The sequence below is a fragment of the Salmo salar genome, chromosome 10 (assembly GCF_965601325.2).
Source record: "Salmo salar chromosome 10, fSalSal1, whole genome shotgun sequence".
Classification (NCBI taxonomy): domain Eukaryota; kingdom Metazoa; phylum Chordata; class Actinopteri; order Salmoniformes; family Salmonidae; genus Salmo; species Salmo salar.
This window is the reverse complement of record NC_138300.1, coordinates 93,062,957-93,077,347: the sequence shown is the minus strand read 5'-3', so window position 1 is coordinate 93,077,347 and position 14,391 is coordinate 93,062,957. Positions and strand designations below refer to the sequence as shown.

At 42.4% G+C, this 14,391-nt stretch overlaps 1 protein-coding gene across 1 annotated transcript in view; it reads right to left on the bottom strand.

Moving 5' to 3' along the window:
• LOC106561152 (talin-2) overlaps positions 1-14,391 on the bottom strand; it is a 154,462-nt gene that overhangs the window by 84,385 nt on the left and 55,686 nt on the right. Inside the window, exon 2 of the mRNA XM_045688215.2 lies at positions 6,189-6,236. The gene's annotated coding sequence lies outside the window, so the exon portion shown is untranslated. The remainder of the gene's footprint in view (positions 1-6,188; positions 6,237-14,391) is intronic.

The window sequence follows — 14,391 nt, the reverse complement described above, 5'->3', positions numbered from 1 at the left end:
GATCTAATATGCAACAAACTAACATGGGTTGCTAATTTGACAAGGATAGTGCCTTTGGCTACTGGACAATGAAAGAAAGTTTATTTAAAATAACTTGCCCCACAGATATGGTCGGATTTTGTCTAGGCTACTTTAAAGCAAGGTAAGACATACCTCATAATATGTATTAACATTTTCAGGTTTCCAACAATTATGTATATATGTTTTCAAAATGCATACTGCCTCCAGCTCACTGCAAAGTGGTGTGTGACGCGCTGATGAAGCCTGCCTTCCGTTGCCTATGCACTGCTGTTTGAGATGTTGTACAGTAGCAGCAGCTGTCTGATAGACTGTCCACTCAAAGGCTCTGTATCTGTTTGCTGTGCGCGTGTGATAAATAAGACAGAGTGAATTTACACACACAGCAATTTTATTCCACTAAATTATGCAAATGAACCTAGACTGATAATGCATGACCGGTCAAATGTATTTACATCTGCTGGTATTTACATAAATGAATAGGCTAACAAGCATGATTTCAAAATGGGATTTTTTTCTTATTCTCCAGGCTTGTCTGTGCCAATTTTATTTATCGGCTTTAAAAAAAAATTATATGCCAAAATCCGGCTAACGGAAACACTGCTCTGCTGTCTTCTGCGAACACCACTGGGTGAACATCCAAGATGGATCAGACCACATAGAGAGTACTTGGAGGGCTTTGGTAACGGCCTTCCTATTATTTATCGGCCAAACAAAAAGCTTAGAAAAAATTAGAGTATTCTGATAAATGAAATGGAATCAAGGTCAAAAACAGCTATCCATCTCCTCGAAAACAAAAAAGACTCCATTATGCCAATGATGTTGCTCTTCTCTCTGCTCCTGCACTGAAGCTGACTGGTGCGTGCTACAGTAACTCTAGAGTTTGACTCAGGTCGTAATTGGAGTAATATGCACTATTACCAGAGGGAGAGGACAGCGGGAGAGAGGAGCATCATGTAATGTGACAGTAATTAAGGAGAGATCATGGCTATGGTGGGGTTACAGAAACAAACATCGGAGTCTACGACCTCCCTCTCTGAGCAGCTCTAGAGCAAACATGCTTTACCTCTCTGCACTGATTCAAGTGGGCATATGAAAATCAGTGTGCTGCTGCTTCCAAAGGCTAACAGACAGCTGGGATTCTCCCTCTTCCTGTCTCTCACACACGGTAAAATCAGCACAGACACCATACAAACACAATGTGCCTGGCAGAGCTTTCCCCTGCCCTTAGGTACACCTACAGTAACACATACTGTACTGTACAGAGTGACTTACAAGGAACAAAGCTTAGAGAATTATTGTTCAGGGAATCATATACCAACAACGACAATATGAATGGATCTTGTGATTGAATTACTAGTTGTGCATCGTTAAACATATGGGTAATTATGATTTGAAATAAATCACCATTAATACAGCACAACATGTACTGTAGTAGGTCATCCTGTGTTGCTCTGGGAGATATCCTCTTGCCTTCAGATCAAGAGATTGGGAGAATCAGAGCATCAGTATTTAGAAGCATGCTCAGAGCATTGCCTGCCAGTCATATAAATCCTGGCCAGTGTGTCATGTCCTGTAAATCAGGTAACTGCAATCCCTGGTCCAGCCTCTCCTCTCCAGCTCACAGCCACCCTCTCTCTTGTGCACAATTTTGTTTGAATCCCTGTTAGTGAGCATTTCTCCTTTGCCAAGATAATCCATCCACCTGACAGGTGTGACATATCAAGAAGCTGACAACAGGATCATTACACAGGTGCACCTTGTGCTGGAAACAAAAGGCCACTCTGAAATGTGCAGTTGTATCACAACACAATGCCACATGTAACTCAAGTTTTGAGAGGGTGCAATTGGCATGCTGACTCCAGGAATGTCCACCAGAGCTGTTGCCAGAAAATGTAATATTAATTTCTCTACCATAAGCCGCCTCCAACGTCATTTTAGAGAATTTGGCAGTATGTCCAACCGGCCTCACAACCGCAGACCACGTGTAACCATGCCAGGTAAAGGTTGACATCCGGCTTCTTCACCTGCTGGAACGTCTGAGGCCAGCCATCTGAACAGCTCATGAAACTGAGGAGAATTTCTGTCTGTAATAAAGCCCTTTTGTGGGGAAAAACTAATTCTGATTGGCTGGGCCCGGCTCCCCAGAAGGTGGGCCTGGCTCCCAAGTGGCTGCGACCCTGCCCAATCATGTGAAATCCATGGATTAGGGCCTAATGAATTTACTTAAATTGCCTGATTTCCTTATATGAACTGTAACTCAGTAAAATCGTTGAAATTGCATGTTTCGTTTATATTTTCTTTCAGTATACACTAGATTTCAAAAGTTTGGGGTCACTTAGAAATGCCCTTGTTTTTGAAAGAAAGCACTTTTTTTGTCCATTAAAATAACATCAAATTGATCAGAAATACAGTGTAGACATTGTTAATGTTGTAAATGACTATTGTAGCTGGAAACATTATCAGCAACCATTATTCATGTATTCCAATGGCACGTTGTGTTAGCTAATCCAAGTTTATCATTTTAAAAGGTTAATTTATCATTAGAAAACCCTTTTGCAATTATGTTAGCATAGCTGAAAACTGTTGTTCTGATTAAAGAAGCAATAAAACTGGCCTTTAGACTAGTTGAGTATCTGGAGCATCAGCATTTGTGGGTTCGATTACTGGCTCAAAATTGCCAGAAACAAATAACTTTCTTCTGAAACTCATCAGTCTATTCTTGTTCTGAGAAATGAAGGCTATTCCATGCGAGTAATTGCCAAGAAACTGAATATCTCGTACAACGCTGTGTACTACTCCCTTCACAGAACAGCGCAAACTGTCTCTAACCAGACTAGAAAGAGGAGTGGGAGGCCCCAGTGCAGAACTGAGCAAGAGAACAAGTATATTACAGTGTCTAGTTTGAGAAACAGACGCCTCACAAGTCCTTAACTGGCAGCTTCATTAAATAGTACCCGCAAAACACCAGTCTCAACGTCAACAGCGAAGAGGCGACTCCGGGATGCTGGCCTTCTAGGTAGAGTTGCAAAGAAAGCCATATCTCAGACTGGCCAATAAAAATAAAAGATTAAGATGGGCAAAAGACTGGACAGAGGAACTCTGCCTAGAAGGCCAGCATCCTGGAGTCGCCTCTTCACTGTTGACGTTGAGACTGGTGCAAAGGATGCATACTGTATTTTGAACAACATCCATGTGAATGTTTTATTAATCATAAAAAAACTTCAGAACTGAGTCAAACCTTGTTATTCTCAGATGGAAGAAGGTCAGAAAGAGGTTATGTTGTTGGCCCATTGTTTCCACATCACTGACTCTGCCCCCCGTTGCCATGACTCTGCATTTCCCACCTTTTCCTGGACATATAAGGCTGGACAGCCGGGGCAGGCTGGGCCACTTCAGTTACCACAGGTTCAGAGCTGCCACTCCCTGCAAGGTCATCCTCATAAAAGCATTCACTGCTGTGCTTAACATTTAAAACAAAGTCTGCTTTCAAATGTCAGATAAACAAAGCTAGTATTAAGAGCTCAGCCATCTCGGAGGCAGGAAAAGAGATTGAGAAGGATGACTGATTAATTTTGACGGAGTGTGCCTGAAAAATGAAAACACCTCTCAGTAAAACTGTCATCTTAATTTTACTGCATCAGTGAGGGTGCTATGTGTAGGAGTGCATTATAAAACTGTTACATTGTATAAACCTGAGACCTGTTATTTCTGTACTTTAAAAAAACTGAAGTGAAAAGGTAAAAGTACCAACCACTGCTTTGAGAGGAGCCTTGCTCATTTGGTGTTCAGCTGGTATGACCTGTCCTTTTATCTAACCACATTACTACTGCTTGTACATCGTTCCAGAACCCTGGCTACAGACAATTACTGCTGTGGACCAATTATCCTCTCACAGGACTCACGGCCTGAAAAAAAAGTAAAACTTTCCTACACGCCATGGAGGCAAGGTAACCAAACAAGACTAAACAAGCCAGCAGATAAAGCACTCAGGCAAAAGTCCCCTCCACACATTAAATTAGGAAGGCAGCGTTTTACTGCATGTTCCCTTTCAAGATAATTAATGATTGGTCAACATCCACAGTGAACAATAAAAGGTCAAAGCAAACTAACAGCACCTCTCCTCCATTGTTTAATGAACACTGAGCACATTCCAAACACACTGCATCTCTGTGCCACTTCAAGCAGGTTTGCTTTTCTCTCAGCAGCACGCTCTGAAAGCAAAGGAGAATCAAATGTTTAAATTGGCTGGAAAAGGTGTAAACAAACAGCTTCTCCTGCAATAAATATTATCCACTTCAGAAAGTTATTCTAAAGGTACCGTGTGCTGGAGGCCTGCTGACAAATTGGAAGCCATTTCTTAAGATAGCTACACAAAGACACACATGGCTGATTTTGTTTCCTCCAATGTCCCTTACAATCCCTTGGGAAGACACACAAATACCAAAATACACATATTCCCATTCCTACCCTGACAGCTCAGTTATGCCAATGCTCTAATTTATTTAAAATAAGGATTTGTTTTTTGTTATGTTTCTTATTAATAAGTGAAAACTAGCACAAACCATGTTCATCAACATCAGCGACTTCATACTTTGTCCGAGCAAAACATCCAGAGAACAATATGGCAGAAAGTGAGAGAAGGAGGAAGAAAAAACATAGCCTTCTCCCAATCATTAAGCATTTTACCCATACAATTTCAACCCCCTTTTTTATGGTTAGTCTCAGATGGGGTCTGGGTGTGTCACATGCTGACAGCTGAGAACCATTAACTACCCAGCCAACATCCACATTTTCCCTCTGATTCAAGCCCACCAACCAGAGCACCCATGACCTGTACTGGCCACATATCCAAACATACTTTATGGAAAGAACAGAAAAACTCCCTTCAGAACATCTGCCCCCACAATGTAGCAGAGAGGAAAGGTAATCTACTTGTTGGTGTTTACTCCTTGGCATACAGCTCGGTCACAGGATTTGATACTGTTGTGCACTCCAATTAAACATTTTGGAAAGTCATCTAGGCATCAAATCAGAACTCCCTTGTAAGCACTTTTCACCTAGAACTGCATTTATACCCTACAATCAGACCTTAGGCCTAGCCCTGTTTTCTGATTAAAAACATCCAGCATAAATCCAGCTCAAACATCTGATCAGCTCAACACATCCCTCTCCACCATAATTAGGCTCCCACATTCATTGTTCAACACATGCTTTATATCTGAAGGGTCATCTGGGATGTGCTTCGGTCTGTAGGCTTCCTACAGACAGTGCTATAGGGTAATAGGGAAGGGTACAATGAGCCCCTCCAGGACAGGGCAGGCCAGGGCTGATGGCAGGACTGACGGACCTACCGAGGAGCTACAAGAGCAGCTACAGGATTAGGGATTGGAGCATGTGAAGGATCCTGCCGCACTTAGTTAAGGACACTTTTTCAAACTCCACATTTGTGGGTTGCCATAGCAACAACATTTTGTGGAAATACCCAGGTCAGGTGGCTTCTGTCAGCTCCATGCAGTGAAATAACCCTTAAAAAGGTCCAATGTAGCTGTTTTTACAACATCTCAATATCAAATCATTGTTTTCAATTAAAATGGTCAAAAATATACAAAAAAGCTTCTTAGCAAAGAATAATCTCATAAGCAAGAATTTTGCTCAGACTGTCTGGAAGTGGCCTGAATGGGGAGGAGGAAACTGAAAACTAGCTGTCATTGGCAGAGATGTTTGGAATTCTCTTTCTTATTGGTATATTAACTAATGATGTCACCAGGCAGGCCAAAACTACATCTGACCAAAACAGGCTGAAATTTCAGGCAGTGTTTTCAAACAGCTCTTCCACTAAGAGGGCATTATCATCATTTTCACAAGGGGGGGGGGGGGGGGGGGGGGGGGGGGGGGCGAAATCACCTTTTTGACAGCACTGGGCCTTTGCTGTGCAGTTAGCCATTCACAGCACCAGGCCCAAGCGAAGATTGACAAAGGCAATCAATGGTCATTTAAGTTTCTCTTGCTAATCGCTACCTACACACTCACAACATTTCAAGTGAAAGATTGTGACTGGAGTCTAGAAGAGAAACTTTATTTCTTATTTTGTGAGCTTTTAATTTAAACTTCCATCTCATTTGATTATTATTATCCCTTGATCAGAGAGAGAAAAGACCAAAGCTTACCTTATTGCTGAAGCATAAAATGCCCAAGGATTTCAGCAGGTTTTACAGCTGGAAAGAAACAAAGACTCAGTAAGAAAAAGGAAGGCAATATGCACGACTGACAATATAATACTGCTGAATCATGGATTCTCAGTAGAGCACATTCTGCTGCTATAGCCTACTAAAAGATTCTCCCCATAACCAGATTGCTACTGCATGAACCAGGAATGCTAGCATGTATTGTCTCAAAACATACATCCAGTGATCAATCAAAGCAGTGTGTGGTTTATCTTCATTCTTGGATGACAGGGTAAGATAAAAAAGAAATGTAATTACTTTATATCTTGTTACAAAAACAAAATAAACAACATAATTACACATATTACATTAACATTTCCCAACAGCACAAGTGGTAACATCATTAGGTGAGCTCAAAGCTTGGCTTTAACATTATCAATGGTTCATCTGTGCAAGAGGATGTAATTACAGAGGATAATATTTGGTATTTACCAAATGTGTCACTCAGCCACCGCGTGTGGGGACTGTTGGAAAACAATCAAACACTTACACATTTCATTAGTCGTATGTAAAGGACACACATGGTATGCACTGTCCAATGAAATGCTTACTTGCAGGTTCCTTCAACACTTGCGTTGGAATGTCTGACTCCGAGTGGCTTTACAATTAAGGAAGTCATTAAGACAGCATGGGTGCAGTTGAATAGCAGTGTGCATGCTGCACGCACCAAGGCTGTTTGAGCTGATCATTAGGAGTGGGACAGGGCCATACTGTAGTAGGACAGGCACTCCACTGCGTCTGGGATAGGAACTCCCCTCACCACAGGGGCAAGCTCATACTGTAGAGTGCAGGAAGAATGCCTGAGGCCAAGTGCTCCCCTGAACCCCTCTCTTTAACCTGATTACTGTAATGAGCTTAGAGACTGCTGAATGCACAGCACCAGACACACATGCAGACAAACAGACCGCCTGCCTTCCTTCCTCATTGGCAGATGAAAGGGTCTCAGAGCAAGGGAACTGTAGGCCTCATTGATGAGAATGCACTAGCAATGCATATTAAAATCAATGTACTGTATGCGATATACAGGTAATAAATGCAAGCAGCCCCTACGCACAATTCAGTATGCGTGACAAAATGTCAGAAATTGCCATACTGACATAGAAAATTAGGTCAAGAGTTAATGGAGATAAAGCACTAAATACTTACACAAAATACAGTTGCAACAGTGTTCAGGATTAGTGTTATATAATGTTTTAGGAGACAGAAGTGCTGGTTAATTGTGAAATAGTGTGTCTATCTTACAGTATGTAACAAAACAGATTTTGCTCATATTCTGTATTCCCAAAATATGATAAATAGCAAAGAGGCTCATCACAAACTCTTTTCTCCCCTTGTGGGTTGTTATATGTTAAAATCCTATAAATATACATGCTAAACAGTATCCATAGTGTAATCCCAATATTACTACTAATAATAATTTCAGAAGTTGTACAGTACATACACTTTGCTTGGGCACAGGGGAGTGCAATGTTTTCTACCATCTAATAAATATGCATAGTGCCCCCACTAGATAAACAAACAAATAAACACACACTAAAGTACTATGTCAACAACCCTGAAAGAACATGAGGGAGGTAGACATATTAGTTGAAATAAGATACACTTTACAGGGGTGGTTATTTTATTCTTCAGAATCCATGAGTCATTAAATTTAGCACACCGCCTCCTCTGCACAGTGAAGCACTTACTGTAGAAAGGAACAAACTGTCAAACAGTCCACTCCTCACATCTGCAAAAGACCTGAGGATTGCCTGCCCATGTTGTACATTGTGGAAGCCAACCTATGTCATCATCTCAAAGATAAATCCATAAAACTGTGATGATTTATAATTCTTTAACTTCCTAGGGAGGAATAAAGAGCTGTCATAGAGGAAGACGTTCCGTAAGCAGTAAAAGTAAAGGATAAGTTATGGGAGAAGAGCCCAGTCTTGACATTGGCTGGATGGAGCTAACCCAGCAGAGGACAGGAGTACTTCCTGATGGCTCTCTGCAGCAGCTGTGGGAGGAAGCTGGGGTCTGATCACTGCTCAGAAGGGAGGAGGACAACATGTCTGATGGAATGAGCCCCGATTAGAAAGACTGATCAATGTTTTATTATATGGTCTTACTTCATGTTTTTTCTTTTTCCAATTTTCTTGGGCCACTATAACTATAATCTATTTTGCCAATTGGACTGGTCCCCCCTACCACACGGAACCCTACTAATCTACAGACGGAAACACACGAAGTGGCTAAAAACAGACCTCCCTCCATCTTTTACCAGCTTGCTACCTATGGCTCGGCTAGCTATCTAATTCTCACTGGACCCTTTGATCACTCGGCTAAGCATGCCTCTCCTTAATGTCAATATGCCTTGTCCATTGCTGTTCTGGTTAGTGCTTATTGGCTTATTTCACTGTAGAGCCTCTAGCCCTGCTCATTATACCTTATCCAACCTTTCAGTTCCTCCACCCACACATGCTATGACATCTTCTGGTTTCAATGATGTTTCTAGAGACAATATCTCTCTCATCATCACTAAATGCCTAGGTTTACCTCCACTGTATTCACGTCCTACCATACCTTTGTCTGTACATTATACCTTGAAGCTATTTTATCGCCCCCAGAAACCTGCTCCTTTTACTCTCTATTCCGGACGTCACAGACGGCCAATCCTCATAGCTTTTAGCCGTACCCTTATCCACCTCCTCCTCTGATCCTCTGGTGATGTAGAGGTGAATCCAGGCCCTGCAGTGCCTAGCTCCACTCCTATTCCCCAGGCGCTCTCTTTTGATGACTTCTGTAACCGCAATAGCCTTGGTTTCATGCATGCTAACATTAGAAGCCCTAAGTTTGATTTATTCACTGCTTTAGCACACTCTGCCAACCCGGATGTCCTAGCCGTGTCTGAATCCTGGCTTAGGAAGTCCACCAAAAACTCTGAAATCGTCATCCCTAACTACAAAGTTTTCAGACAAGCTAGAACGGCCAAAGGGGGCGGTGTTGCAATCTACTGCAGAGATAGCCTGCAGAGTTCTGTCCTACTATCCAGGTCTGTACCCAAACAATTTGAACTTCTACTTTTAAAAATCCATCTCTCTAAAAACAAGTCTCTCACCGTTGCCGCCTGCTATAGACCACCCTCGGCCCCCAGCTGTACTCTGGACACCATATGTGAACTGATTGCCCCCCATCTATCTTCAAAGCTCGTGCTGCTAGGTGACCTAAACTGGGACATGCTTAACACCCCAGCCATCCTACAATCCAAGCTTGATGCCCTCAATCTCACACAAATTATTAATGAGCCCACCAGGTACCACCCCAAAGCCATAAACATGGGCACCCTCATAGATATCATCCTAACCAACGTGCCCTCTAAATACACCTCTGCTGTTTTCAACCAAGATCTCAGCGATCACTGCCTCATTGCCTGCATCCGTAATGGGTCAGCGGTCAAATGACCTCCACTCATCACTATCAAACGCTCCCTGAAACATTTCAGCGAGCAAGCCTTTCTAATCGACCTGGCCCGGGTATCCTGGAAGGATATTGACCTCATCCCGTCAGTAGAGGATGCCTGGTTATTTAAAAAATGCCTTCCTTACCATCTTAATAAATAAGCATGCCCCATTCAAGAAATGTAGAACCAGGAACAGATATAGCCCTTGGTTCTATCCAGAGCTGACTGCCCTTAACCAACACAAAAACATCCTGTGGCATTCTGCATTAGCATCGAACAGCCCCCGTGATATGCAACTTTTCAGGGAAGTTAGAAACCAATATACACAGGCAGTTAGAAAAGCCAAGGCTAGCTTTTTCAAGCAGACATTTGCTTCCTGCAACACAAACTCAAAAAAGTTCTGGGACACTGTAAAGTCCATGGAGAATAAGAACACCTCCTCCCAACTGCCCACTGCACTGAGGATAGGAAACTCTGTCACCACGGATAAACCCACTATAATTGAGAATTTCAATAAGCATTTTTCTATGGCTGGCCATGCTTTCCACCTGGCTACCCCTACTGCAGTCAACAGCACTGCATCCCCCACAGCTGCTCGCCCAAGCCTTCCCCATTTCTCCTTCTCCCAAATCCAGTCAGCTGATGTTCTGAAAGAGCTGCAAAATCTGGACCCCTATAAATCAGCCGGGCTAGACAATCTGTACCCTTTCTTTCGAAAATTATCTGCCAAAATTGTTGCAACCCCTATTACTAGCCTGTTCAACCCCTCTTTCGTGTCGTCTGAGATTCCCAAAGATTGGAAAGCAGCTGCTGTCATCCCCCTCTTCAAAGAAGGGGACACTCTTGACCCAAACTGTTACAGACCTATATCTATCCTACCCTGCCTTTCCAAGGTCTTCGAAAGCCAAGTCAACAAACAGATTACCGACCATTTCGAATCCCACCGCACCTTCTCCGCTATGCAATCTGGTTTCAGAGCTGGTCATGGGTGCACCTCAGCCACGCTCAAGGTCCTAAACGATATCGTAACTGCCATCGATAAGAAAAAATACTGTGCTGCCGTATTCATTGACCTGGCCAAAGCTTTCGACTCTGTCAATCACCACATCCTCATCGGCAGACTCAATAACCTTGGTTTCTCAAATGATTGCCTCGCCTGGTTCACCAACTACTTATCTGATAGAGTTCAGTGTGTCAAATCGGAGGGCCTGTTGTCCGGACCTCTGGCAGTCTCTATAGGGGTGCCACAGGGTTCAATTCTTGGGCCAACCCTTTTCTCTGTATACATCAATGATGTCGCTCTTGCTGCTGGTGAGTCTCTGAGCCACCTCTACGCAGACGACACCATTCTGTATACTTCTGGCCCTTCTTTGGACACTGTGTTAACTAACCTCCAGACGAGCTTCAATGCCATACAACTCTCCTTCCGTGGAGAGTTGTCCAGCATCACTACTCTGGACGGTTCTGACTTAGAATATGTGGACAATTACAAATACCTAGGTGTGTGGTTAGACTGTAAACTCTCCTTCCAGACTCACATCAAACATCTCCAATCCAAAGTTAAATCTAGAATTGGCTTCCTATTTCGCAACAAAGCATCGTTCACTCATGCTGCCAAACATACCCTCGTAAAACTGACCATCCTACCGATCCTTGACTTCGGCAATGTCATTTACAAAATAGCCTCCAATACCCTACTCAACAAACCGAATGCAGTCTATCACAGTGCCATCCGTTTTGTCACCAAAGCCCCATATACTACCCACCACTGCGACCTGTACGCTCTCGTTGGCTGGCCCTCGCTTCATAATCGTCGCCAAACCCACTGGCTCCAGGTCATCTACAAGACCCTACTAGGTAAAGTCCCCCCTTATCTCCGCAAACTGGTCACCATAGCAGCACCCACCTGTAGCACGCGCTCCAGCAGGTATATCTCTCTGGTCACCCCCAAAGCCAATTCCTCCTTTGGCCGTATCTCCTTCCAGTTCTCTGCTGCCAATGACTGGAACGAACTACTAAAAATATCCGAAACTGGAAACACTTATCTCCCTCACTAGCTTTAAGCACCAGCTGTCAGAGCAGCTCACAGATCACTGCACCTGTACATAGCCCATCTATAATTTAGCCCAAACAACTACCGCTTCCCCTACTGTATTTATTTATTTTGCTCCTTTGCACCCCATTATTTCTATTTCTACTTTGCACTTTCTTTTACTACAAATCTACCATTCCAGTGTTTTACTTGCTATATTGTATTCACTTTGCCACCATGGCCTTTTTGCCTTTACCTCCCTTATCTCACCTCATTTGCTCACATTGTATATAGACTTATTTTCTACTGTATTATTGACTGTATGTTTGTTTTACTCCATGTGTAACTCTGTGTTGTTGTATGTTGTCGAACTGCTTTGCTTTATCTTGGCCAGGTCGCAATTGTAAATGAGAACTTGTTCTCAACTTGCCTACCTGGTTAAATAAAGGTGAAATAAAATAAAAAAATACAAAAGTTTCAGCACTCAATCCACAACCATCAAATGCACAAACTGGCATTTTGCAATGTTCCCAAAATATACAGCAATTCTCTTAAAAACACACTGAAAGTAGCATAGCCTAAGCATACCCCTGAAGTGTACGTGACGGTCTACGTCAAGTGTACAAAAACATTAAGAACACCTTTCCATGACAGACTGACCAGGTGAATCCAGGTGAAAGCTATGATCCCTTATTGATGTCACTTGTTAAACCCACTTCAATCACTGTAGATGAAGGGGAGGAGACAACCTAAAGAAGGATTTTTAAGCCTTGAGACATTGATTGTGTACGTGCCATTCAGAGGGTGAATGGGAAAGACAAAACATTCAAGTGCCTTTGAACGGGGTATGGTAGTAGTTGCCAGGTGCACCGGTTTGTATCAAGAACTGCAACACTGCTGGGTTGCATGCTCAACAGTTTCCCGTGTGTATCAACAATGGTCTACCACCCAAAGGACATCCAGCCAACTGTGAAAAGCATTGGAGTCAACATGGGTCCCTGCCCTGTTCTGAGGGCAAAAGGGGAGATGCATCTCAATATTCAATATTAGGAAGATGTTCTAATTGTTTTGTACACTCAGTGTATGTCCACACAAAATCACTGAATGGTTACCAGGGACATGGAAAATATGTACCAAGGTTAGTGAAATCTAAGCACAGAGATAGGCATAAATATATAATTTTATCTGTTTTGGTGCTGGTGACATTAGGTCCCTTCAGTGACAGCTAAGTAGTATTCTGGGAGCAAGAATAGGGTCTGGGACAGACACCCAAGGGTGTACAGTATCTAGTCTTTGGCGAACGTGGTTGCAGGAATGTTGTGTACTACAATCATATACGCAGACCATCTGTCAGGTGACGGATTAAATGTGTATTAGCCTACTTTGCTTCTTTTTTTTTATATAATGATACAAATATGATCAACATGCTCATACTGTATTTCCTTCATTTATTAAACTTCCTATCAACAGCACTTCACTTACGAAGACAATCCATTTGGAGAATCTTGCGGTCGTAATCATTATCCTTCCAACAAGAATAGCAGCCATCTACATTACCTTTACTTCTTTAGTCTACTGACTATCACTTGTAGACTGAAGCAATAAAATAAGATAAGGCATTCTTCAGGAAATAATACCTGACACACTATCTCTGTCATTTTCATCATGTTTTGGCTTCAGAGTAGTCTAGGCGTTTAAGGCATGATAACAGGGAAGGGACTAATTTGTGAGATAGACTGATGTGTAGCTAGAGAATGTAGCAGCAGCTATCTAGCTATCTGTGACTCATGCTATATCCAGCCAGTGAACTGTTACTATATTGTAAGAGATCTTATCACGTGTTACAAATGATAACACTGCCTGTGAGCTGATTTAGATTAAATAAACACCCTTATTCAAAATCCGTCTCCGTTCCTCTGAACATTTGCGGCGCTCGAGCATACAGTAATTTTGGAATATGAGTTGAAGCTTGAGCAGCAGCAGTAAATGACTAAAATGTTACAAAAATGTTTAAAAAGTCAGTGGTTACCATAAATCATTAATGTGTTGAATGATCATCTAATGATGGTTTTCCTTTTGTTCTTGTGATGATCTGGAAGGCATTATTGGTCTGTGTGATATATTATCTTTGTCATTATTAGCATAATATATTCTTATTCACCCAGTTCAGTGAGAGTGGTGCCTGTGAGACCTGGTGCCAAGTGAATAAACAGCTGCCAAATCTTTACCACTATGAACAGGGGAAGCAGTCAGATTAAGACCATTCACAGCTCTATCTGAAAACAATACATCAGGGTGAAAACATAACATGTAGACCCCATTAGCATTCCTTTAGCTGCATAGGCTAAATATTAATCTGCCACTGATTCTGGGCTAAATGTAACCCAATTCTCTAGTCATCTGACGGAATTCCTCACTTCCACAACAAGCCCAGACTTAAATGCCACACACTTCAGGCTCAATCACTTGAAAACACCCACCATAATCCATGTAGTGAGCATGCACCTAGTGATGTTATGTGTTGTCAAAGTCCATAACACTGGCAGCAGCTTAGCGCATAGCCTCACACCTCTTTGAATCATAAGTGTCTCAATATTTGGAGCTCAGCATTTGGCTGTAGCTGCTTACTGAGGCTCCTAATTGCCTTAATGAGTTCACAATTAATAAACACTGAC